This window comes from Dipodomys ordii, unplaced genomic scaffold (assembly GCF_000151885.1).
Source record: "Dipodomys ordii isolate 6190 unplaced genomic scaffold, Dord_2.0 Scaffold100, whole genome shotgun sequence".
NCBI lineage: Eukaryota > Metazoa > Chordata > Mammalia > Rodentia > Heteromyidae > Dipodomys > Dipodomys ordii.
In genome coordinates, this window is record NW_012267316.1 from 5,714,917 (window position 1) to 5,739,708 (window position 24,792).

Sequence of the window (24,792 nt, forward strand, 5' to 3'; positions counted from 1 at the left end):
TGCACAAAGGTGAGGGAAGGCTGTCTCACCAGATCCAACCTGCAAATGTGCAGACTAGCCTATTCTTACTTGGCAGCTGGTACTGATCCTAGTTACAAAGAATCCATCCCACCGCCTAGGTCACCAGCCACAGAACGTGTGCTATGGCAGGTGTTCAAGACAGGGTCACCTCCTCCTTTCAAAGTGTTTGGTTCACAGGCAGGTCCAGCAGGGAACCCCAATGTCTGGCCAGCCATGCAGAAAACCCTGCCTGCTGGTGTGTGCATGGAGGCAGGAGATAACAGAGCAGCCATGAGCAGAGCCACTGGCCCACAGGTGGCACAGATTCTTAGCAAAGCTCATGGGAAGTTCCTGAACGCAGGGCAGTGTGCTCAGGCCTGAGCTGTGGATGGCACCATGGCAGTGGAGTTGGTCCAGAGCTTTCCTAGCAGTGCTGCAAACAGCACTCTGACTACCAGAGACCTGGAGCAGGGAAGTGTGGGGGACAGGTGCCATGTGATTGACAGAGACCTGGCCCTCATTCCAAAGGCCATGCTCCCCAACACTGGGCATAAGACCATCCTCCACCTGTCACCTCCATTGCCACACAAGTGCCACACACAGGCGGGAGAGAGGATGGCGGGCCATGCCAACATCAGGTGCCTGTGCTGATGGGAATCTCCCCTGGAGGGTAGATGACATCCCTTAAAAGGCTGTTACTATGCATAACTCCACATAACTGGTGTGCGTGCCCTTTTGGAGCACCTAGGTTTTGGAGGAGGACAGTGGTCTTTGTTCTAAACACCATTCATTACCCACCTCTACATCCAGCTGCTGAATGGCCCACGTCTTTTCAACGAGAGGACCTGGGCTGGCTTGGAATGCTGACCACACCAAACACATGTAGGAGGTCATTACTGGTGAAGCCAAGGGCCTGTCCCCAACCCATGTATGTTATTTCTTTCTACAATGTTAGCAAACTCTGAGTGTACTCACAGGTGCTCTTTGATCCAGTGAGGCTCTGATGAGGGTGGAGGGAAGGATGCACCTGAGGTGGGGACAGGGGCCTCCTTGCCTTGTGACTTCACCTTTGAGAACTCACTCAGGACTCAGCTGTTGGCAAATGTGTGTACCACTTTCCTCACCAGCCCCAGCTCTGATTCCATGCTGTCCACCACCACTGACCACCAGTGTGGTCCTTCTCACAGTTCACCAATTCTTAGACAAATGGTCACTAATCACTCATTTTCCATAGAGAACTTTGGTCCTCTGTTCTTTGTGTGTGCCATTTTCCCCTGCAAGCTGGGCTGTTATCAAGAGAAAATGTTATGTCTCCATTACTTACCTCACATAGTAAACACAAATCAATGCCATGTACATCCTATCTTCTCTGTTGCATAATGATGATTTGGGTGGTGTGGTGGTTGGGCTTCTGGATGGTTGATTGCAATAATCATTTGCATTGTCATTCTGTCTTTCTCTGTAGGTGCTGATCAAGTGGCTGTTGACTCTCCTAACAAGCTGCAAGAACAGAAACCTATTCCACAGTACCTGCATCTCTTGCAAGCTCAGGGTACATTGCCCAGCAGGAGGACCTGTGAGACTAAGAGGCAGACCCAAAGGGAAAGGAATGGCTGGAAACAGCTTGACATGACTACAGCCATATTGACTTCTAGTGTTGACTGCCTGAGAGTAACCCTTGTTGGTTTCCATGCATGTCTGACCTCTCTAAGAAAAGCATAAAACAGCAAAGCGCTATAGTGCATTGTCGAACTCTGAAACCAGTGCCTGGTGTCAGGATGTGGCTAGTCTTTGATAACAGGTGAAAAAGCCCTGTTATATTGCAACCACAATAACGCCTTTTGATTTCTATCCCTAAAACACCCCTGTTTTCTGACCTAAATTGTTCAAGTCAAACCCTTAGTGCTACCACACAGGTTAACACTTTGTCAGCAAGTCATCAATAAAACATGCTCTGTGATCTCCTAGTGTTGTGTGCCTCTTCTGTCTTGTGCTTCCTTGGGGGTCAGCCCTCATTCCCTATGATTGGGTTGGTCTGATCATCAGCTACACTAATAACTGTAAGGATACTGATGACCATTTGCAGCTATGCTAAGTAGACTACCCATAACAACACGTAATATGAACTAAGCAAAATGAAAAGCCATACCAAAACTTTTTTACTAAAAGCAAATTGAAGAAAGGGAAAATAACAAACTTGATCTATTGAACTCTATAATAATGTTCTTTCTATTGGAAATCCAATCATTCCATACTTAGTCCAACAAAAAATTACATGATTACTTAAATAACAAATAGGATGAAAAATTAATTACTAAGAGATGTGAGGAAAATTAAAAAAGAAAACATAGATGGGACAATCAAAACTATGAAAGCGGTGTGAAATATGAGAAAAATAGATAAAAATAGCACAAAAATAGGGTTAACAACTAATCATGTTCCGTAGAAGAGCTATATATCACCAACATATATTTTCCTACCTGTAGAAGAAAGCTAGTGCAGCCAACAACAAAATCAGGTGTTTATGTTCCTTCACAAAGGGAAATCAATTACGGATGGGGATGAAAGAAATGATCATCCTCACTTTCGCATGTCAGGATAGCCTCTCTCTGTCTCTGTCTCTCTCTGTCTCTGTCTTTTCTTTCTCTCTCTTCCCTTGTGTGAGTGTATGCATGCGTGTGGTTCAGAAGTTTGTGCAAAATTGTGGACACTTGAAACAAATTCAGCCTTTGGCATGCTTTAATGGCCTTTCTACTCTGAATAGCTTATTATCACATCAGACTTTAGAGAACTTATGACATTTAACCTGAACGTGTCTCATATTTATTTATTCCTCTTTTACTTCCATTCTTCCTCTTCTCTTTCTCTCCTTTCTCTCTACTTCCTTCTTTTTCCCTCCTTCCCACCTTCCTTCCTTCTTTCCTTCCCTCTTTCCCTCCCTCTCACATAGTATCATGTGATATTTCTGTTCCAGATCCTGTAGTGGTTTGCATCTGAAATCTCCCCAAAGGCACATGTGCTTAATCCTTGGTGCCCAGGTCATAGTACTATGGGCAGTTTGTCTTCCACCTTCTTCACACAGGGGATCTGCAGGGTTGAACAACTCCCTTATCTCCTTTCCATGTGCTATGGGTTCAATGTCTGTAGCACATGGAAATACCTTCCCAATGGAACACTACTAGCAGTAGTTTACTCCACTACAGTGGATCCTGGTTGTCCAGTTCTGTACCTGTAGAAAGGGAGGAGGGAGTTCAGTTCTCCCGCCTTCTCTCATGGGAGCACACAGCAGCCAACCCCACAGGAGGCAGAGTGGCCTCTCTGTACACACTGCAGCCCCTGGCACCTGCATGCTGGATTTGCTGCCTCCAAACCTGAGCAATGCATTTCCGCCACAGGGAAATAATGCTGTTTTGTTGCAGCACCAGAAGTGATCCAAGACTCAAGGAATGTGTGGATTCCTCCTCCTGCTTGAAGGACATTTTCTCCGGCTGTAGAATCATGGGTTGACAAGTGTTTCCTACAGCACTGAATATTATCTCCTGGTTCCCTCTTGCTTCCCAAGTGTTTGATAAAAATCTCATGAACACTTGCTGAGGAATGAAGGAAGGAAGTTCACTTCCTCTCAGTCCCATTGATGGCACCATTGTGGCTTGTGGAGTCTGTGTTGGTCAGTATTTTAGCACAGTGACAAAATGCTTGAGATAATCTCTTTGACAAAATGAAACAATCCCTGATCATCCATGGTTCATTCATAGAATACCAAGAACTGAGGAAGCTGAGATCTGAAGATGGCTGTTTGAAGCCAACCCAGGCAGAAAAGTCCATAAGACCCTTATTTCATCCCATGCCAGAAAAGCTGGAAATAGCTCTGACTTAAGTGGTAGAGTGCTTTCCTTGAGCACAAAAGCTCAGGGATATGACCCAGGCCTTGAGTTCAAGCTCCAGGACTAGCACACACAAAAAATAAGTTCCAATGCTTGGCACTTGGCCCTGTGGCTTTTGAGAATCTATAAGAAAATTATTTCAATGTCTTCTTTTAGTACATACCACCTCTTATGGAGTCCTTCAAGGCCCAATAACAACCATAGGTACCCATCAATCATTTAGCACTTGGCTAATGGGAAATTTTACAGATTTTTTCTTAACAAATGTCTATCATTCTCCACTACCCACTGAAGTAAAGATCTTTTAGGGTCTCACCTAATGACTCCCCTCCTCCATGTGCACCATTTCTTTTGGGGTCAGAATAAATGGGGAAAACATTGTGTGTCATCCCTAGCCATAACCAATCCATTTCCTGATCTCCCTTCCCAGAGGGACAGAGTTGTGGGATTGAAACAGTGGTGTGAGGGGCTAGTTGGGACTGGGCTTTGTCCTTCAGGAAGGAGATGTAACAATGGATTTGGGGAGAATGTTATTGTTGTTGTACGTCTGCTTTTATGCTTGGTTGTTCTAATTGGTATCATATTTACATTTAATACTTCCAGATTTTATTGCCTCTATCCTTTTTTATTTTTGGTCAGACATGGGGCTAGAACACTGGACCTGGGCACTGTCCCTCAGCTCTTTAGCTAAAGGCAAGCACTCTACCATGTCATCCACAGGGCCACTTCGGGTTTTCTAGTGGTTTATTGAAGAGTCTCACGGACTTTCATGCCCAGGCTGGCTTTGAACTGTGATCTTCAGGTCTCAGCCTCTGGAGTAGCTAGGAATATAGGCATGAGCCACTGGCACCCAGAATTATCTTACTTTTATTTTGTTAATTTCTCACATAATTAATTCAAAGTTGTCTCCCTTTTTTCTTTTTCTTCCTCTAGTTACATGTGATTTTTTTTTACTAGTGATTGTATCTCAGGCTTCACACTTTCTAGGCAATTACTAATCAGCTTCATTTTTCTTTTCTTGAATATGTTCGTTTTCCTAGTTTCTACTTGTTTTCCATTTGTTCATATTTGTGTCTTAAATTTAGTTAATACAGTATAATCAATTCATGTTATTTTCTTCCAAATGGTAGTCTACTTTGTCTAGCTAGATATAGCCATCAGTATTCTTACCATAGTTAGTGAAGCTGGAGATCCAAAACAATTCAACCCTAGTGCACAAAGACAGACCCCTAGGAAGCATGGGACCTAAGAAAGACAGGCAGACAGAATGAGCAGAGCACAGAACAGGATTTATTGGTCAACTTATTAAAAAATGCATTAGGATTGTACATCTGAAACACAAGTTAGATCTCAGCAATTGCAGTCAGAATAGAGAGGTTGAGGTGAATGTTTTTAAAAAGACTTCATCCTCACTGCAGTGTATCTAGGCTCCTTATGATAAGATCAAAAAATGAGCCACATCGACACTTTAGGTTCTGATGTCAAAGTTCTACAACACACTGTAATCATTTTGTTGTTTGATCCTTTTCCTAGAGACCATTCATGGGATTCTCACAAGGGTTACTCTCAGGCAGTCATGGCACCAGGACTCCAGATGGCTCCTGTCAGGTCAAGCTGTGTCCATCATGTCTTCCCTTATGATTGGCCCTTACAATCTCACACACACTCCTCTTTGGCAATGGGCCCTGCGACTTCAGGGGTGCTGGCACTGCTGAGGTGGTACAGCGTGCGGTAATTGGCCAAGTAATAAGCAGAGTCTCTAGCAGCACTAGCAAGATCTACACAAAAGGAGAAAGCAAAATTATGCACATAATGACAGCAATGCACCCTTTCTAAAACAAACTCATCACTCCAATGAATCCTATTGTTGCCATAGGGAAGATTGGATCTGACAAGGCATAAATTTGTGTCAGTTTCTAGATGGAGCCCCAGGTGGTTCCTAAAATGAAAGGCAAAAAGGCAGGCCAGGAGGCCACGTTCACAACCTGAGCTGTTGCCCTTGGTCAGTCAGGACATCATTTGTCACCCCAGCTCAGAGTGCCACAAAGTGCCACAAGTGGGCCCAGCTGGAAATCCCACGTCTTCTCACACTGTGGAAAGAAGTAGGCAACCATGGGTGGGGAACAAGCCACTTGACTCACCATGAACTGGTTCCTACCTGGGTTTAATCTTCCCGTGTTCAGATTAGCCACAAGTGCTGTCCTTGGATTGACTCAATATTGATGTTCTGGTTACAGATGGTGTTCATGGCAGGATCAGAGTCCTTTATAACTCATCACATACTTACAAAAGCCAGTTCTATGGCTAGTGCTTTTATTAAGGTGTGCCAGGATATCAGTCCATTTTCTAGCATGACTTCCATGCTGACACCTGTCTTCTGCTAGGAGCCTTTCTCCTGTTCGCTTCACTCTGTGACTGGAGGTTATATGACAGGTAAAATGCCAAGTATGTATAGCACGTGTTCAGGTCCAGTGCTGGCCAGCATGGCTCATGAAATGGGTGGCCAGGTTCTGCCCATCTGTACACTGTACATATTTGAGGACCCAGATTGCTGCAGCGGAGTCAAGCTGAATCCATGCTATGATTTAGCATTCTTAGTTAGCATTGCTAGTTGGAATTGGTAGTTAGAGGGGTGCAGAGGGCACCCATGTGCTGTGAGTTCACAGCCAGGCCGTTGAACTAGAACAGCATCATCCTGAATCATGATAGGAAGCAGAGGACCAGCACCCAAGGCTGAAATGGTTTCACCAAGCAGAAACAGGCCACGTCCCTCCTTCCTGGAAGTCAGGTTGCCATAAAAGTCATCGACAAAGGAGAGCAGACTAGATTGACCCTCTACAAGAAGCATTGAGAAGTAAACCTAATGGAGATCCCATATGACCAAACATTGTCAAGCTGTATGAAGTAGTAAACATCTGAACCTGTCTACTTAGTGATGGAACTTGTGAGCAGAGGAGATCTCCTGCACCGTGCAGGAGAGGACAGCTAAATGCAGCAGGAAGAGTCACACAAGACACTTTTCCAATTCAGCCCTGCCGTTCGTCACTTCCATGCCTGTAAAATCGCACACAGAGACCTGAAGGAGGCTCTTTCTGCTTGGTGCTGCACAGAAGGTGAAACTCAGTGACTTAGGGCTGTGCAGGAGTAGGGCACATTCAGCAGCAATCTCCAGTATGATAGCCTAAACTCCTAGGTTAAATGCAACAGGATTATAGAGGAAACTAGGAGAGTCTTGTCATGGTGTTGCCTCATTGCATTTAGATAGTGCATGTGAGCTGGTATGTGAGTCATTTCCATCCCACAAAGATGAAAGTCCTGACTGAACTGCATTACCCTCCATTCTAGGTGAGTGTCTATTGCATGGTCACTTTGGGATACCAAAGTTCTGCCAGAGTGAGGAAGATTCATTCAGACCTTCAAGTGAAGCCTAAGCTCATAGGCAGAGAAGCCTCAATGAAACCCTGAGGTTCACCTGAGCTGTGTTGTGATGAGATCCAGGGATCCAAGGATCCTGGCAGAGCCGAATTTCTTCATACTCTCATGGCCATATACTTTCTGCTACACCAGACCTTACAGACTTGTGTCTTCTGTGGAGGTTAAACCCCTGAGTTTGGCAGTTGGCCCTTGCCCATCCCCCACAGTTCCATCTACCTTCCCCTTCCCCCACGAATATGGCTCTGAGTTGTCTTTGCCTTCTTCACCCTCAATACCCTGAGCCTGATCAGCTGTCTGATGAGGACAGGTCTGGTCACAAGGCACACGAGCCATCACGGCTGCCAGTCTTCTCACAACATGCCAGGCCTTCATGGCCACTTAGGAATTTCCTGGTATGACTGAAGTCTGTGCCCCTGGCAAGAGCAGGGACAGCAAGTGTTGCTTTTCTCATGGCATGATCATTTTCTCTCCAGCCGGCCTAAAGCATGCCCTGAGGTCACATAGATCATGTCTCCCATGGAGGTGGATGTGAGATCTGGTATAGAGCAGGTAGAGGAAGTGTTGCGGCCCTTCCCACGTTTTATTTCACCTTCTCATTGAGAAATTTCCATTTTCACAGTGGCTCTAAACACAGTGTGTATGTGGATATACACATATAATTCACGTGCCCACCATTTCAGAAAGGAAGATCTCCCCAAGTGGAATCCATCCAAGGAGGCTCCTAGAACCAGAAGCTAGCATGACAGCAGAGGCTACAATGGGAGTAGAGCGGGAGGGAAGCAGGGGTAGGTGTAGAGCAAGAACAGCATTTCAATAAGGCAGGAGGAATCAGCTTGGAGAGCTGTTGCACAGCAGGGTGACCATAGTTGGAATCATGTCCTGTGCAGCTAAGATTCCTTGACTGTCCACTTTCCCCACCTCCTGGCACTGTCATTGTAGAACCCAAGGCCTCCTAATTTGGTGGCTTCTCATAGCAAAGCATTGTGTGGGTTTGGGCTGGGTGTGAACCTCACCAGCTACAGGTGGGAGCCAGGCAGGAAGTTCCTCCTGCTGTGTCCCCAGCTTGCCTGGCCCACAGGCCTCTGTTCAGTATTGTTTGATGTAGCAAGTGCTGGTGCCTGGCAGCACACTCCCAGTTGTGGTGGCACTGGGTGCAGTTCTGGCCTCCAGGGCATTGTGTACAGATCCCCAGTGACATAGTGGCCAGTTCTGGAGCTGCCTTGACGTGAGGTATCTTGTCAGAAGGTAGAGGAGATGTCAGAGACTGGACTGTGTTCCCTGGAGCATCCTCTGCCCTTCTTGGTCCTCTTCTCTGCTAGTGGCGAGAGTGGTGGCCTCTGGTAAATTTCTGTTGCTTCTAAACTTTATAGTAAACTCGTGTTCCTGAAAGATTACAGATCGCATGTGTTTCACTGTTTTCTGTCTTTGAGCTAATTGGAGAACCAGGGCTGCTCAAACTTCAATTTGAACACAGGTTGACCTTGGTGATGATATGAAAACTAGATGATATGAAAACTTCAATAATACTCTGAAATTATATTACATATAATTTCAGAGTATTATTGAATATAATTTCAGAGTATTATTGAAGTCTACTTCTGCAGCCTCAGGTGAGTATGAAGTGGGGCTGAATTCAGACAGTTCTGAGTTGGGCACAGGGTAGATGCAGCCCCTGTGTGACCAAAGCCCTGATATTTCCTTGGTCTTATGGGCCTGTTGTACTTCTTCTCAGATATTCACAGAGTTGCAAGGTGTCCTACGTTAGGGGGCAGAGGGATGGCCAGGTGTAGGCCTAGTGTGGCCAAGGCACTGTTCGATCTGTCTGTGCTGAGTCTGAATTCATGTTGGCCTTACGCTCTCTGTTCTTTCCTTTTCAGCACAGGGGCTGACAGCGCCTTTGGGAGTCCTTACTCAGGACCAGGCCCTGGTCCAGCTCCATTTGCCAAGCTGGATGCTAACCATGGAGCCTCATATCCTTGGAGTCTAAAGGAAGTGCTATGACCAGAGACTCCTGGAACACAAAGGCAAGTGGCTGGTTTTGTGTCCCAGGTTTCTAGTTAGACATATCAACATTCCAGGTGGATTTCTGCTTAAAGAAAGTTGCTCAAGCATATTAAATTTTATTCTAAGGAACTCTTGGAGGTCCAGAGATCCTGGACCTAAATCAGCTTCAAGATCTGTTGCACAGCAGGGAGACCATAGTTAGGAATCAAGTCCTGTGCAGTTAACATTCCATGAGTGTATACTTTCCCTATCTCCCCTATACTGTCATTGTAGAGCCTAAGGCCGCCTAGTTTGGTGGCTTCATTGTGGTTTCACTGTTCCATGTGTCCATCATGCAGTAACTATGCACACTTATCATCATGGCAACTGAACTGCTGGGCTTTTACCAGCCAGACAGATTGTCCTTTGTCCAGAGAAAGTAAGGCTGGAACATACTGGGCCCAGGAGCAGGGACAGGCTTATTGATTCCCCACTCTCCTTTCCCCCAGTTCTGATATTGTTACATTTAACAGTAGGATGTGTTGCTCCCTTTCATATCCAGGCATGTCTGCATCCCCTTTGAGTCAGTCCTTGTTCCTCAGTGGACTTTGGGGATGCTCTCTGTCTTTCTCCTACAGATCTCCCTTCCCCATTCCCACAGCTCAGCCCAGTGCCCTAGGCCCACCCCATTTCTTAGCCTCTGCATCTGCTCCATGCCAGCCTTGTGTGGTGTCCAGAGTATAAAAATGCCAGAGCTGCGTCACAGGCTACCCATATTTCCTCTGCTGCAGAGCATCTGTCTTGCAGCCTCCAGGCCAGAGCATGAACACAAATGTCCCTTACACCCGCAGATCAGGTAGCAAGAGGAACAGCCTTAGTGATCAACTTCTTTGTGCCCACCTTCTCTGTCTGGGCCCTGCCTTGTCTCCTCAGTACATTTTGAGGGCTAATTGTTGAAGGAGACAAGTGAGGCTGCAGTGCCAAGTGAGTTAGAGGCCAGAAGAAAGCCAACAGGGGGTAAAGCTGGATGGTTCCCAGGAGAGACTGGCAGCTCAGAGTCCTGGCTGGTTCCCTGGCATCTTGGAGGTTTCCAACAGAGCAGTTGCCAGGCCACCTGCCTTATGGTCAGGAACCTGATGTGAGCCATAAAGAGATGGCCCTGAATAGGACAGGTCCCTTCCGCTCATGGTTTATTCAGATATGAATTAAAGAGCGTCACAGGGGCCTGAGTTAAGGCCACCCAGAAGCTGGGGTTACAGAGAGGGTTGGTATAGGAGATGCTGCATGTTAGTTATGTACCTATGCTGGCAAGTGAGTCCCAGAAACATCCATTAAAGACAACTGTTAAGGTGCGCTTTCTATATATCTTTCAACCTAAGCCCACAGCCCAAGATTCCCCATGAGCAGAATGGGGTATTCACACAAATTACTGGTTGTGACAGTCCTGAGATTAGACTGGTTGTGATTCCCCAGAAAGCTACCATCTGTCATTCTAGAAGTACAAAGCCATCATGGAGTTGGGGGAAAAAACTCATGCACAGGTTACAAGGGAGGTATGATACTAAGGTTGTCCCTAAAAGGGATTGTGTTATAGAGTATTTGCAACTATGTCTTGAACTTGGCTCAGGCTGAGGAGAGTAGGTCAGCAACAACTTAAACCTCTTCTTTAAGGTCTGGAGATGTTAAGGCACTAGCCTAGAGCCTAGCCTATTGGTGACACATACACATCTGTTGAGTCACATCAAGGTCAAGGCAAGCTATTCTCAGTGAAGACACAGATAAGGAGAGATACAAGGATCCCTATACATCAGTCTCCATGGGTAAAAAGAGCAGGAGCAGCATACTAGGCAGCTCTGTCTCCAGGGCTCTAGTGGGGGGCGGGAAGTGGTCATGATTTGGCTTGGACTGGAAAAATCTCCCTCTGAATTCATACTTGAATCCTGGGGAGAGAAGGTCCCAGATCCTCCACACATGGACCTCTCCTGAGGGCTAGTCATGGCATAAGACAGCTGACTTCCTGGGGAAGAGAAACAGAGGAAGGAGAAGATTGAGTCACAGCTGCAAGCACACCCTAAAACTCATTCATGTAGACTTTTCTTCTCTCACAATTTTGTTCAAGAAATGAAATTAAAGCAGTCTTTCTACCCTGGTCCTGAAGAGCATTTACTGCATCAATCTGTGGCTGCTTTGTGCTTCAGAACCCCAAGAATGGCTTTGGAGGGTCTTCAGGTACAGGGACTTACTGGTACCCTTGTTCCTATCCCCTGGAGTCAGAGACCACTTAGAGCTCCAGTCTTGTGTCATATGACCATCTTGTTTGCTTTCCTAAGGCAGTGTGGACCCTGCTATATGTGTTGATGCTCACATAGAATCATCAGTGCACTTCTAGTACTATGGTTAGAACTTAAGTCTCTAGAACACGTCACAGTGACCTACAGTGGTCTGCTCTTACCCAGGGATTTGTTTAGGTATGTATGATGAATCACAGTCCAAAAATATTAAGTGAAAAATCACAGAGAGAAAAAAAAACAATTTGTTCCAGGTGTCGATGGTTCATGCCTGTAATTCTAGCTACTCAAGAGGCTGAGATCTGAGGATCACAGTTCAAAGCCAGCCTGGGCAGGAAAGTCCATCAGACTCTTATCTCCAATTAACCATCCAAAACCTACCATAAACATGAGATGTATAAGTCATTATGTTGAAAAATGAACTTTACAACTTTGGCTGGCAGTGGGGGGGGTGGGAGATGGGAAGGGATGGGAAGGGGAAACAAAGGAGGAGGCAACAATGCTTGCTAAGAAATGTACTCATTATCTTGCCCATGTAATTGTAACCCCTCTATATGGTATTTTCACTAAAAACAAACAAACAAAAAACCCTACAGAGCTATGGTTCAAGTGGCATGGTGCTAGCCTTGAGCAAAAAGCTCAGGGATAGTGCTCAGAACCTAAGTTCCAGGACTGGCATTTTTTTAAAAAAAGCAATTTGTGTGTTTCAATGAGATCTTATGCTGTTCTGCTCTATCCTGCCATGGCCTGGGAGCATCCTTTTGTCTAAATTATCCACATAGCGTACACTACCCATTTGTTAGTCCTGAATCAGATGTCTCACTTATCAGATAGATCCTGGTGATATTGCATGCTTGTTTCAATTACCCATAGTTAGATTAAGATCTGGCAATTAATGCTGGCAATTGAGATAACCCAAAGAGAAGTGATAGAGCAAGCATTCTCTTTTAGTGCAGAGAACCAATTAACAGAAAGAGAAAATTGTATGTAGAGATAACCAAGGCTACAGTAAGAATGAACTTTTTGCCCATGCAACTGCTAAGAAGGAAGTAGAAACTAGTGCAAGCTTTGCTGTCAAAGCTCACCCTGAAGAACTGGTGGCCATAGAATGTGCTAAATTCTCAAGAAGATGGAACAAGGGGCTATGTTTTAGGGTGTATTGGATGTTTCTTTGCAGTGAGAATAACTGAGACACAAGTTGAAGGGAGGAAGAATAATTGTAGCTCATGAATCTGGAGGTTTCAGTCCGTGATGAGCTGATTCTGGTGTTTCAGACTCGCAGCAAGGGAGAATATCATGGCAGAATAATGTGGAGGACTAGAGTCACTCACTTCAAGGCAATCAAGAAGAAAAGAAAATATGGACACGACACTCTCATCCAAGGCAAACCAGGCAAGCCTCCCACAGGTCCCATCTTCCACAGCCCCGTCACCTGCCAATAGACTATTCAAATTTAGAAAGCATCACTGGATGAACCATTGATTAATGAAGAGCACAGCCAATGCATGCTTTATGAATTTCCCAGGACTCTCTCAACTCGGTAGAGCTGACCACCAAAACTGACATCCTAGTACTAGCAGTGCTAGATTTGGTACTAGCAGTGAATCATTTATTCACGGGGTCACGGAATGAATTTTCTATAAATGGGGACACTGTACCTCAAACTGGCTGCCTGAAAATGATTGGCTTGCCAAGGTTAGGCTAAAGCTGGTCAGAGAGGTATCCTGAGGGGACATTGTCCCCATGTGCCACATGTACTGACTCCTGTGGCAACACTGTCCCCATGTGGCAGTACTACCCCATGGGCTGCACTTTCCAACATGCTCTGAGCTGAACAAACACTGTGCTGCATGCACTAATGGGCCATGCAGTAGGGCTTTGCCCATGTACTCTGTGTTCTCAGTGGTGGTGGTATTTGCTATCCTAAGTACTTCAGGTGGTAACTAGGGCTACTGCTATGCTGTGTAGTGCACATGCTAATGAACCTGGCATGTGGTGGTCACCCAAGTCAGGCCCTATGGTGCATTTCCTCTGAGTTCTAAACTCATCCATCCACTCCACTGTTTGGATGGCCCTTGCCGAGGAGACTCCCTTTTCCTGTGCACTCAGGCTTTGTGTGGCTGGGTCTGTAGTAGCCTCCTCTATCCCTCCCTAGTCTACCTTTTGTCACACTAGAAGGACTTAGGGTTTAGTGCTCAAGGGCTGGGTAGTGCTGGAAGGTCCCATGGTGTGAGAGGGGAGCACATCCATTCCCACAGGATGCTCTGAGAGGAAGGTGGAAGCTGGGACCCCATCCTAAGTGGGGAGAAGACTCCAGAACCAGCCTGAGAGAGGACCTGAAGCCTACTGGGCTCTGAGGAAGACACAGGAGGAGGAGAGGGGTAGGAAAGAGGCAGTCGTAGACCAAATCTGTTTCAAGGACCCCCAGTGAGAAGAGAGTTGGAGAGTTCTTTCCAAGGATTTCATGTGGTTTTACTGAGCTATGGGTATGTCCTATCCTCAGTACAGCCTTGATGTGAGCACAGGTAGGGAGGCCTCCAACTGTGTGCCCTCCCCCACCTGTGGGAAAAGCAAGGTCACAAACAAGAGTCTTTCTTCAGGAAGTGCTTTCTACAGAAGGAGCCAGGGAGAGGGTGGTGCAACTATTGTAGACCAGAGTCAACTCCCAGGATTTCACATGTCAGATCCAACACTCTCTCCGACACATTAAATAGAGACAGAAATAAAATGAGTGGAGAGAACTGAGATTTATTCCACAGCTTGAGCAAGCCGCAGGAAGAGATGAAGTGAGAAGCCCATCTTCAAGGTGTAGTCATGAGCTTCAGGTATGAGTAGAGAAAGGAAATCAGGAAGCTGAGAGAAGCTGTAGACATGAACCATCCAGGGCACAAGCATGGTCACAGGTGCTCGATGGGTGGCCACAGTTGGTTGCTGTGTAGTCAGAGGTGGTCAGTGGTGACACCACTGGGATTCAATGCTAAAGCTCAAGTGATCAGTGTGGTAGTTTCTGATGGCCCATGATGGGGGTCAGAGGCATGGCCACAGAGGCCAGTTTTATGGCCAGTGTGGTGAAGCCAGGTATCACAGTGGTATGGTCCCAGGGGGTTGTGGTATGGTGCCAGTGAGGTGGTAGTATAGTCATAGGTGACCCACATGGGGCCAGTGATGTGGTCACAGTGAGTCAGTGGTGCTTTCACAGAGGATCAGTAGCCGGGTCTTAAGTAGTCAGTGGTGTGGTTATAGTGGATCAGTAGTGTGGCCACAGGGTCAGTGATGTGGTCATAGATGATAGGTGGTGTGGTCAAACGAGTCTCAGTGGTATTATCGCAGGTGTGAGTGGTATTGTCCTAGAAGTCAGTGTTGTGGTCAAAAGTGGTCAGTGGTGTGAACACGGGGGGACAGTGGTGTGGTCATTGGAGGTCAGTGTGTAGTGACAGAGGGTCAGTGATATGGACATTGGTGGTATGGTCATTTGGAAAGGTCAGTGGTTCGATCAGTAGTGATTCATAGGGTTCAGTGGTATTAGGGATGGTAACGGTGGTGTGGGCTCAGGTGATTGTTGGTGTGTTTGTAGGGGTAAGAGCTATGGCCATAGGGGGTTGGTGCATTGTCACAGAGGGTCGTTGTGTCGTTGGTTATCAGTGGTGTGGTCACAGGAGGTCAATGGTGTTGTCACAGGTGGTTAGTGATGTTATCATACAGGATCAGTGATGTGTTCACAGGGGTCAGTGTCATAGGGGGCCAGTGGTATAGGCACAGGGGGCAGTGGTATTGTGAGGAGAGAGCCATGTGGCTTAGGAGATGAAGGAGATGACCACAGGTCTCACTGGTGTGGCCACAGGTGGTCAGTGATGTCACAGGTGGTAAATGGTGTTATGGTCTGGCATCAGTTGTGTGGTCACAAGGGGTTAATAGTGAGACCAGGTGTCAGGGGTGTGGGCTGTTGGTTCATTATCTCTGCCCCAGCTGGGCATACTATACTAAAATGAAAAAGTCACCATTGCCTGCCATCACAGGGTGAATCCCCATCCGTCCTGTCCTCCCTTGACTCCCAAGTGGTTGCAGAGAGACAGCTCAGAGAACAGACAGATAAAAATGCAGAAAGGGAACTAAACTTCTTTGCTGTATTCGGTTACACTTCAGAAATGTGAAGAACCAAGTGAGAAGCAAGAGCCTGTCAGCAAACGCTGTTCCTACCTTGCTCTCACAGAACAGAGTGTAGAAAGGAGGAGGACTTCAGTGGACTCTAGCGGGGGAAGGTGACACTGTCCATGAAGGTGAGGTGGGCACGGGGCTCTAGGATAGTTCAACACAGGAGATGTGGAGAAGACATTGAATAGAAGATCAGCTTAAATGGGAAAAATGCCTTTCTCCCAAGGGGGTGCACAGATGACAAGGCACTCTGGAGGCCAAGGAGGGGACACGGCATCTCTCCAGCTTGTCTGGAACAATTGGTATCTGGCCTGTGCATGTGCAAAGCATGTCAGCAATTCTGGCTTACAGAAGCTACGAAGTGTGTCAACACAAGAACCCAGTAACACTGTCACCTCCTCTGAGGAACCTTCCCGACCTCTGCCACCTAAGGGAGAGCACCCTCCACCCCAGGTTGGCCTCCATGGCCCAACCAGCCCTGTGCAATTCCAATTCCAGCCTCTCTGCAAGGCTCCCATCTTGCCCTGAGACATATTCACCCGTGAACCCAAAACCTAAGTGTTCTGGACTCTAATCATCTGGTGCTGGCAGAGGACTTCTAGAGATGTTAAGAGGGAAAGCAAAACACTGCAAAGTGTTCTTAATCAAGAAATCAGCAAGTGCAAAGACCCTGAGGCCAGGAGCCCTGGTGTGTGGCAGTCTCCTATGGCACCTGGAATATCAGTTTAATCTTGAGCTTGTTCTTTAACTTCTTTTTTTGTAATTTAAATTTTATTTTCTTGTAAAGCTGCTATCCGGAGAGGTTATAGTTACATCAGTAAGGTAATGAGTACATTTCTTTTCGGGCATTGTTACCTCTCCTTTGGTTTTCTCCCACTATCCCCTCCCTCCTCCCCCTTCCTTACTCCTTCCCCTCCCCCAAAGTTGTAAAGTTCATTTCCAGCATAGTGTCTTGTGAGATCATTGTTGCAATGGGTCATCCTGTGTCCTTGTTTCAGCGTTTTGTTATTCCCTTTCCCCTCCCCAAATTAGGTAAATGTATATACACGATTCAGAGTACCAAAATCAAATACAGTGACAATAGGGGATATATCATAGGAGGAAGAACATACAAAAGAAACAAAGAGGGCTGGGAAGGTGGCTCAGTGGTAGAGCACTTGCCTTGCATGCCTGAGGCCCTGGGTTCGTTTCCTCAGCACCACATAAGCAAAAAGAAAAAAGCCGGAATTGGTGCTGTGGCTCAAGGGGTAGAGCGCTAGCCTTGAGCTGAAGAGCTGAGGGACAGCGCCCAGGCCCAGAGTTCAGGCCCCATGACCGGATCCAAAAATAAATAAATAAATAAAAGAAACAAAGAAAAAATATCACATAGTACATTAAAAACAACAACAACAAAGAAAAACTCTTTGTGTCCATATCTTGGAGTTCATTTTGCTTAGTATCATCTTATTGTTTTTTAACTTCTTATTCTTTGTTTTAATTCAGCCTAATTGGGACTGAGATGTACTGAGTTCAGGAGATTCTACTGAACCGGTCCAAAAACAAAAACAAACAAACAAAAAAACAAGTGGAAACTCAGTTCCATTGGCATAGAGGAACGTTTGGGATTACAAGGCAGCCTCTGTATTGAGTGCTATGTTAGAATGAGGTGACTAGGAAATGACTCATGTCCACTGCACATGGGCATTGTCCACACATTCATGCCCTACATGACCCCCTTGGGGCTCAAGGTCGCTGCCCCATGTCTATTCTGCTTTGAGTTGCACACTCACCTCTTCCTCCCCACAAGAACCTGTGATGAGTGGACTTGGGGACAGTGATCCACAGCAACAGAGTTTTAGCAGAACCATTAGGGGTCCCCAGGGCAGAGCCCAGTCTCAGGTAACAGCAGGACAGCTACAGAATGTGGGGTAGGCTCTGGAGTGTCCCCTGTGTGGGCTCCAGCAGTGGCCCTGGGTGTCCTCTACTGGTCCTGAGGAAGCCATACTTTCTCCTGCAGGGATTGACACCTGCACAGGCACTCTTCCTGCCCTAATCCCACCAACCCAAGGCCATACCTAAGAGATAAAGTTCATGAGAAACCATCTCCTGTAGAAAGCCCTTCAGATCTGCATGTTTCCCTGGTTCCTAGCCACTGTCTCCTTTATATGAGATAGTCCCATTCTCTACATATATCTAAATTCTGAATTAGAGCCAGGGCATGTACACACTGTGACTTGTGCATTAAAGATTGTTGGTTTCAAAACAATAATAAAATACCTAAGAATTAAACAAAGAGGTGAAAGACTTCTATGATAAAAATTTAAAAACCTAAAAAGGAAATTAAAGTAGATTTAAGGAAGTAGGAAAACCTCCCATGCTCCTGGATTAGAGGCTTAACATCAGGAAAATGGCAATACTACCCAAAGTTATCTACAAATTCAATGCAATACCCATTAACATTCTTTAATGAAATATAAGAAGCAATCCAAAAATTCATATGGAATTACAAAAGACCTTGAATAACAAAAACAATCCTTAGCAGGAAAAACAGTGTTGGAGTAATATCAATAACAAACTTCAATCTCTATTTTAAAGCCATAGTTATTATAAACAGCTTGGTACTGGCACATGAACAGGCCTGAGGACCAATGGAATAGAATTGAAGACCCATACATGATCCCACAAACCACCTAATCTTTGACAAGGAAGTCAACATTATCAGATGGAAGAAAGACAGCCTCTTCAACAAATGGTGCTGGCAGAATTGGCTATACACATGTAGAAAACTGAAGTTAGATCCTTATATACCACCCTGCACCAGAATCATCTCCAAATGGATCAAAGACCTCAAGGTAAGAGCACTGAAAATGTTACAGGAAGGGATAGAAGGATACACTAGCGCTCCTTGGCACAGGTCAAACTTCCTAAATAAAGATCCAGAAACAACAAAGCAAAGAAAGGCTGGATACATGGGATTACATTAAACGGCAGAGCTTCTGCCTGGCAAAGGGCATAGTTAGCAAGATAAATAGAAAGTCCACAGATTAGAAGAAGATATTCACTAGCTATACAACAGACAAGGGCCTCATATCAAAACTATACCTAGAGCTCAAAAAATTAACCCCCCAATAAAAAAATCCTCAAAGAAACAACCACCCCATTAATAAGTGGACTAAAGAAGTATAAAGAGACTTCTCTGGAGAGGAAATAAGAATAAACAAGAGACACATGAAGAAATGCTGAACATCTCTGGCCATAAAAGAAACGCAAATCAAAACCACATTTAGATTCTACTTCACCCCAGTCAGAATGGCCATCAAGAAAATAATAGTAGATGTCAGTGGGAATGTGGCCAAAAGGGAGTGCTACAACACTGTGTGTGGGAATGTACACTGGTTCAACCACTCTGGAAAGCAGTATGGAGGTTCCTCAAAGACTGAACATGGAACTACCCCATGACCCAGCAATCCCACTCCTGGGCATTTACTGAAGTGAACGTAAACAAGGCTACACTAAAGCCACCAGCACAACAATGTTCATTGCAGCATTATTTACCATAGCTAAGATATGGAACCAACCCAGATGCCCCTCAGTAGATGAATGGATCAAGAAAAATGTGGTATATATAGACAATGGAATTCTATGCCTCCATCAGAAAAAATGACATCATTCCATTTGTAAGGAACTGGAAAGACTTGGAAAAAATATCAGGTGGAGTAAGCCAGACCCAAAGAAACATAAGCTCCATGGTTTCCCTCATTTGTAATAATTAGTATATGTCTAGGATAGTCCTAGCAGAGGACCACAATAACTCAATAGCTATGTACATATGGCCATATAAGATGTTGCTAATTGCTGGGCATTGATGGCTCACACCTGTATTTCTAGCTACTCAGGAGGCTGAGATCTGAGGACCATGGTTCAAAGCCAGCTTGGGCAGGAAAGTCCAATAGACCACCAGAAAACTGGAAGTGGTGCTATGTCTCAATTGGTAGAATGCATGCCTTGAGCTGAAAAGCTCAGAGACAGCGCCCAGGCATAGAGTTCAAGCCACATGACAAAAAAAGAGAGATGCTGGTAATTGAAATGAACTCCAAAATATGGAAATAAGAGGTTTTTCTTTGTTGTTTTTAATATATGGTGTGAAGTTATTTATTCGTTCTTTCTTTCCCCCCCTTTGGTTTATCCCTTGTTGTCATTGTTTTTGATTTTGGTACCCTGTGTCTTGAATATAGGTTATCTGATTTGGGGAAGGGAAGGGGAGCAACAGAATGGTGAAAAAGGGCAAAGAGTGGACCAAAACAACAGCGATGCTCACAAGACACTATGTTGGAAATTAACTTTACAACTTGGAGGCATGGAGGGAGGGCAGAGTTGGGCTGGAAGGAAAGTGGGAGAAAATGTGTGAGGGGATAAGAATGCTCTGTAAGAAATGTACTCATTACCTTATGTGTGTGACTGTAACCCTTCTGTACATCACTTGGACACTAAAATTAAATTTAAAAAAAAAGAGGGAAATAACAAAATGCTGAAACAAAGATACAGGTTGACCCATTGTAACAATGAGATGTACAAAACACTATGATGAAAATGAGGTTTACAACTTGGGGGGGGTAGGAGGGACCAGTTGGGGAGCTGGGAGGGAAGGGATGGTAGGGGAAAAACAAAGGAGGGGGTAACAATGCTTGATAGGAAATATACTCATTACCTTACTCATGTAACTGTAACCCCTCTGTACAATTAAAAAAAACATTTTAAAAAACAAGACAGTGTGTCTTAAACAGTACCAGAATAAAACCAGCATTCAGAAAGAGCCCTATGACCCACTCCAAGGGGTTTAGACTATTGGGTGAAACACTCATGGGCCAAAATGAAGCACTGATGGACCAAGCATCCTTACTCTCTCTGCTTTTCCCATAGGTTCGGGTTTTGTTCTCACAAAAGAAGTCCTTGGGGGGACTCACTTCCCCACCCCATTGATGGAAGAGATCACAGGGCCACAATGGGAGCGGGGCTGTGGCAGGGCCTGGCATGCTGTGGGAAGACCGACAGCCACGATGGCACTTCCCTTGCCCTGTTGCCCACACTTGGTCCTCATCACACAGCAGAGGCTCAGAGGACTAAGGGTGACAGGAAACCAAGGCAACTCAGTGCCGCTTTCTTGGGGGGAGGGGAAGGAAGACGGAACTGTGAGGGATGGACAGGCACCAACTGACAAAAACAGGGGTTTAACCTCCATGGAAGAGAAAAGACTACAAAGGCTAGGATAGCATGATAGTGTGAAGAAATTCATCTCTGCCAGGATCCTCGGATCCCTGGATCTCATCACAACACAGCCCAGGTGAACCTCGGGGTTTCATTGAGGTTTCTCAGCCTAGGAACCTGGGCTTTACTTTGTGGTTTCAATGAATTTTCCTGTCTGTGGTGAACTACAGCATCCCCACATGACCATGCAGTGGACAATCACTGGGGATGGAGAGTCCTGGGGTTGAGGAAGCTTTCCATCTTCATGGAAGGTAGAAGTGAGTCAGGAATGCGTGACATAGTTGTTGCTGCTGGAGTTCGTCCTCACTGCCTATATTCGCAGAGGCCGACCCCATGACTGGGATGCTGACAAGACTCCCTGACTCCTAGTTTCCTCTGCAAACCTGTTACATTTAATCTAGGAGTTGAGGCTATCAGACTGGAGATTGCTGCTGAATGTGCCCTACTCCTGCACAGCCCTAAGTCACTGAGTTTCACCTTCTGTGCAGCACCAAGCAGAAGGAGCCTCCTTCAGGTCTCTGTGTGCGATTTTACAGGCATGGAAGTGACGAACGGCAGGGCTGAATTGGAAAAGTGTCTTGTGTGACTCTTCCTGCTGCATTTAGCTGTCCTCTCCTGCACGGTGCAGGAGATCTCCTCTGCTCACAAGTTCCATCACTAAGTAGACAGGTTCAGATGTTTACTACTTCATACAGCTTGACAATGTTTGGTCATATGGGATCTCCATTAGGTTTACTTCTCAATGCTTCTTGTAGAGGGTCAATCTAGTCTGCTCTCCTTTGTCGATGACTTTTATGGCAACCTGACTTCCAGGAAGGAGGGACGTGGCCTGTTTCTGCTTGGTGAAACCATTTCAGCCTTGGGTGCTGGTCCTCTGCTTCCTATCATGATTCAGGATGATGCTGTTCTAGTTCAACGGCCTGGCTGTGAACTCACAGCACATGGGTGCCCTCTGCACCCCTCTAACTACCAATTCCAACTAGCAATGCTAACTAAGAATGCTAAATCATAGCATGGATTCAGCTTGACTCCGCTGCAGCAATCTGGGTCCTCAAATATGTACAGTGTACAGATGGGCAGAACCTGGCCACCCATTTCATGAGCCATGCTGGCCAGCACTGGACCTGAACACGTGCTATACATACTTGGCATTTTACCTGTCATATAACCTCCAGTCACAGAGTGAAGCGAACAGGAGAAAGGCTCCTAGCAGAAGACAGGTGTCAGCATGGAAGTCATGCTAGAAAATGGACTGATATCCTGGCACACCTTAATAAAAGCACTAGCCATAGAACTGGCTTTTGTAAGTATGTGATGAGTTATAAAGGACTCTGATCCTGCCATGAACACCATCTGTAACCAGAACATCAATATTGAGTCAATCCAAGGACAGCACTTGTGGCTAATCTGAACACGGGAAGATTAAACCCAGGTAGGAACCAGTTCATGGTGAGTCAAGTGGCTTGTTCCCCACCCATGGTTGCCTACTTCTTTCCACAGTGTGAGAAGACGTGGGATTTCCAGCTGGGCCCACTTGTGGCACTTTGTGGCACTCTGAGCTGGGGTGACAAATGATGTCCTGACTGACCAAGGGCAACAGCTCAGGTTGTGAACGTGGCCTCCTGGCCTGCCTCTTTTGCCTTTCATTTTAGGAACCACCTGGGGCTCCATCTAGAGACTGACACAAATTTATGCCTTGTCAGATCCAATCTTCCCTATGGCAACAATAGGATTCATTGGAGTGATGAGTTTGTTTTAGAAAGGGTGCATTGCTGTCATTATGTGCATAATTTTGCTTTCTCCTTTTGTGTAGATCTTGCTAGTGCTGCTAGAGACTCTGCTTATTACTTGGCCAATTACCACACGCTGTACCACCTCAGCAGTGCCAGCACCCCTGAAGTCGCAGGGCCCATTGCCAAAGAGGAGTGTGTGTGAGATTGTAAGGGCCAATCATAAGGGAAGACATGATGGACACAGCTTGACCTGACAGGAGCCATCTGGAGTCCTGGTGCCATGACTGCCTGAGAGTAACCCTTGTGAGAATCCCATGAATGGTCTCTAGGAAAAGGATCAAACAACAAAATGATTACAGTGTGTTGTAGAACTTTGACATCAGAACCTAAAGTGTCGATGTGGCTCATTTTTTGATCTTATCATAAGGAGCCTAGATACACTGCAGTGAGGATGAAGTCTTTTTAAAAACATTCACCTCAACCTCTCTATTCTGACTGCAATTGCTGAGATCTAACTTGTGTTTCAGATGTACAATCCTAATGCATTTTTTAATAAGTTGACCAATAAATCCTGTTCTGTGCTCTGCTCATTCTGTCTGCCTGTATTTCGTAGGTCCCATGCTCCCTAGGGGTCTGTCTTTGTGCACTAGGGTTGAATTGTTTTGGATCTCCAGCTTCACTAACTATGGTAAGAATACTGATGGCTATATCTAGCTAGACAAAGTAGACTACCATTTGGAAGAAAATAACATGAATTGATTATACTGTATTAACTAAATATAAGACACAAATATGAACAAATGGAAAACAAGTAGAAACTAGGAAAACGAACATATTCAAGAAAAGAAAAATGAAGCTGATTAGTAATTGCCTAGAAAGTGTGAAGCCTGAGATACAATCACTAGTAAAAAAAATCACATGTAACTAGAGGAAGAAAAAGAAAAAAGGGAGACAACTTTGAATTAATTATGTGAGAAATTAACAAAATAAAAGTAAGATAATTCTGGGTGCCAGTGGCTCATGCCTATATTCCTAGCTACTCCAGAGGCTGAGACCTGAAGATCACAGTTCAAAGCCAGCCTGGGCATGAAAGTCCGTGAGACTCTTCAATAAACCACTAGAAAACCCGAAGTGGCCCTGTGGATGACATGGTAGAGTGCTTGCCTTTAGCTAAAGAGCTGAGGGACAGTGACCAGGTCCAGTGTTCTAGCCCCATGTCTGACCAAAAATAAAAAAGGATAGAGGCAATAAAATCTGGAAGTATTAAATGTAAATATGATACCAATTAGAACAACCAAGCATAAAAGCAGACGTACAACAACAATAACATTCTCCCCAAATCCATTGTTACATCTCCTTCCTGAAGGACAAAGCCCAGTCCCAACTAGCCCCTCACACCACTGTTTCAATCCCACAACTCTGTCCCTCTGGGAAGGGAGATCAGGAAATGGATTGGTTATGGCTAGGGATGACACACAATGTTTTCCCCATTTATTCTGACCCCAAAAGAAATGGTGCACATGGAGGAGGGGAGTCATTAGGTGAGACCCTAAAAGATCTTTACTTCAGTGGGTAGTGGAGAATGATAGACATTTGTTAAGAAAAAATCTGTAAAATTTCCCATTAGCCAAGTGCTAAATGATTGATGGGTACCTATGGTTGTTATTGGGCCTTGAAGGACTCCATAAGAGGTGGTATGTACTAAAAGAAGACATTGAAATAATTTTCTTATAGATTCTCAAAAGCCACAGGGCCAAGTGCCAAGCATTAGAACTTATTTTTTGTGTGTGCTAGTCCTGGAGCTTGAACTCAAGGCCTGGGTCATATCCCTGAGCTTTTGTGCTCAAGGAAAGCACTCTACCACTTAAGTCAGAGCTATTTCCAGCTTTTCTGGCATGGGATGAAATAAGGGTCTTATGGACTTTTCTGCCTGGGTTGGCTTCAAACAGCCATCTTCAGATCTCAGCTTCCTCAGTTCTTGGTATTCTATGAATGAACCATGGATGATCAGGGATTGTTTCATTTTGTCAAAGAGATTATCTCAAGCATTTTGTCACTGTGCTAAAATACTGA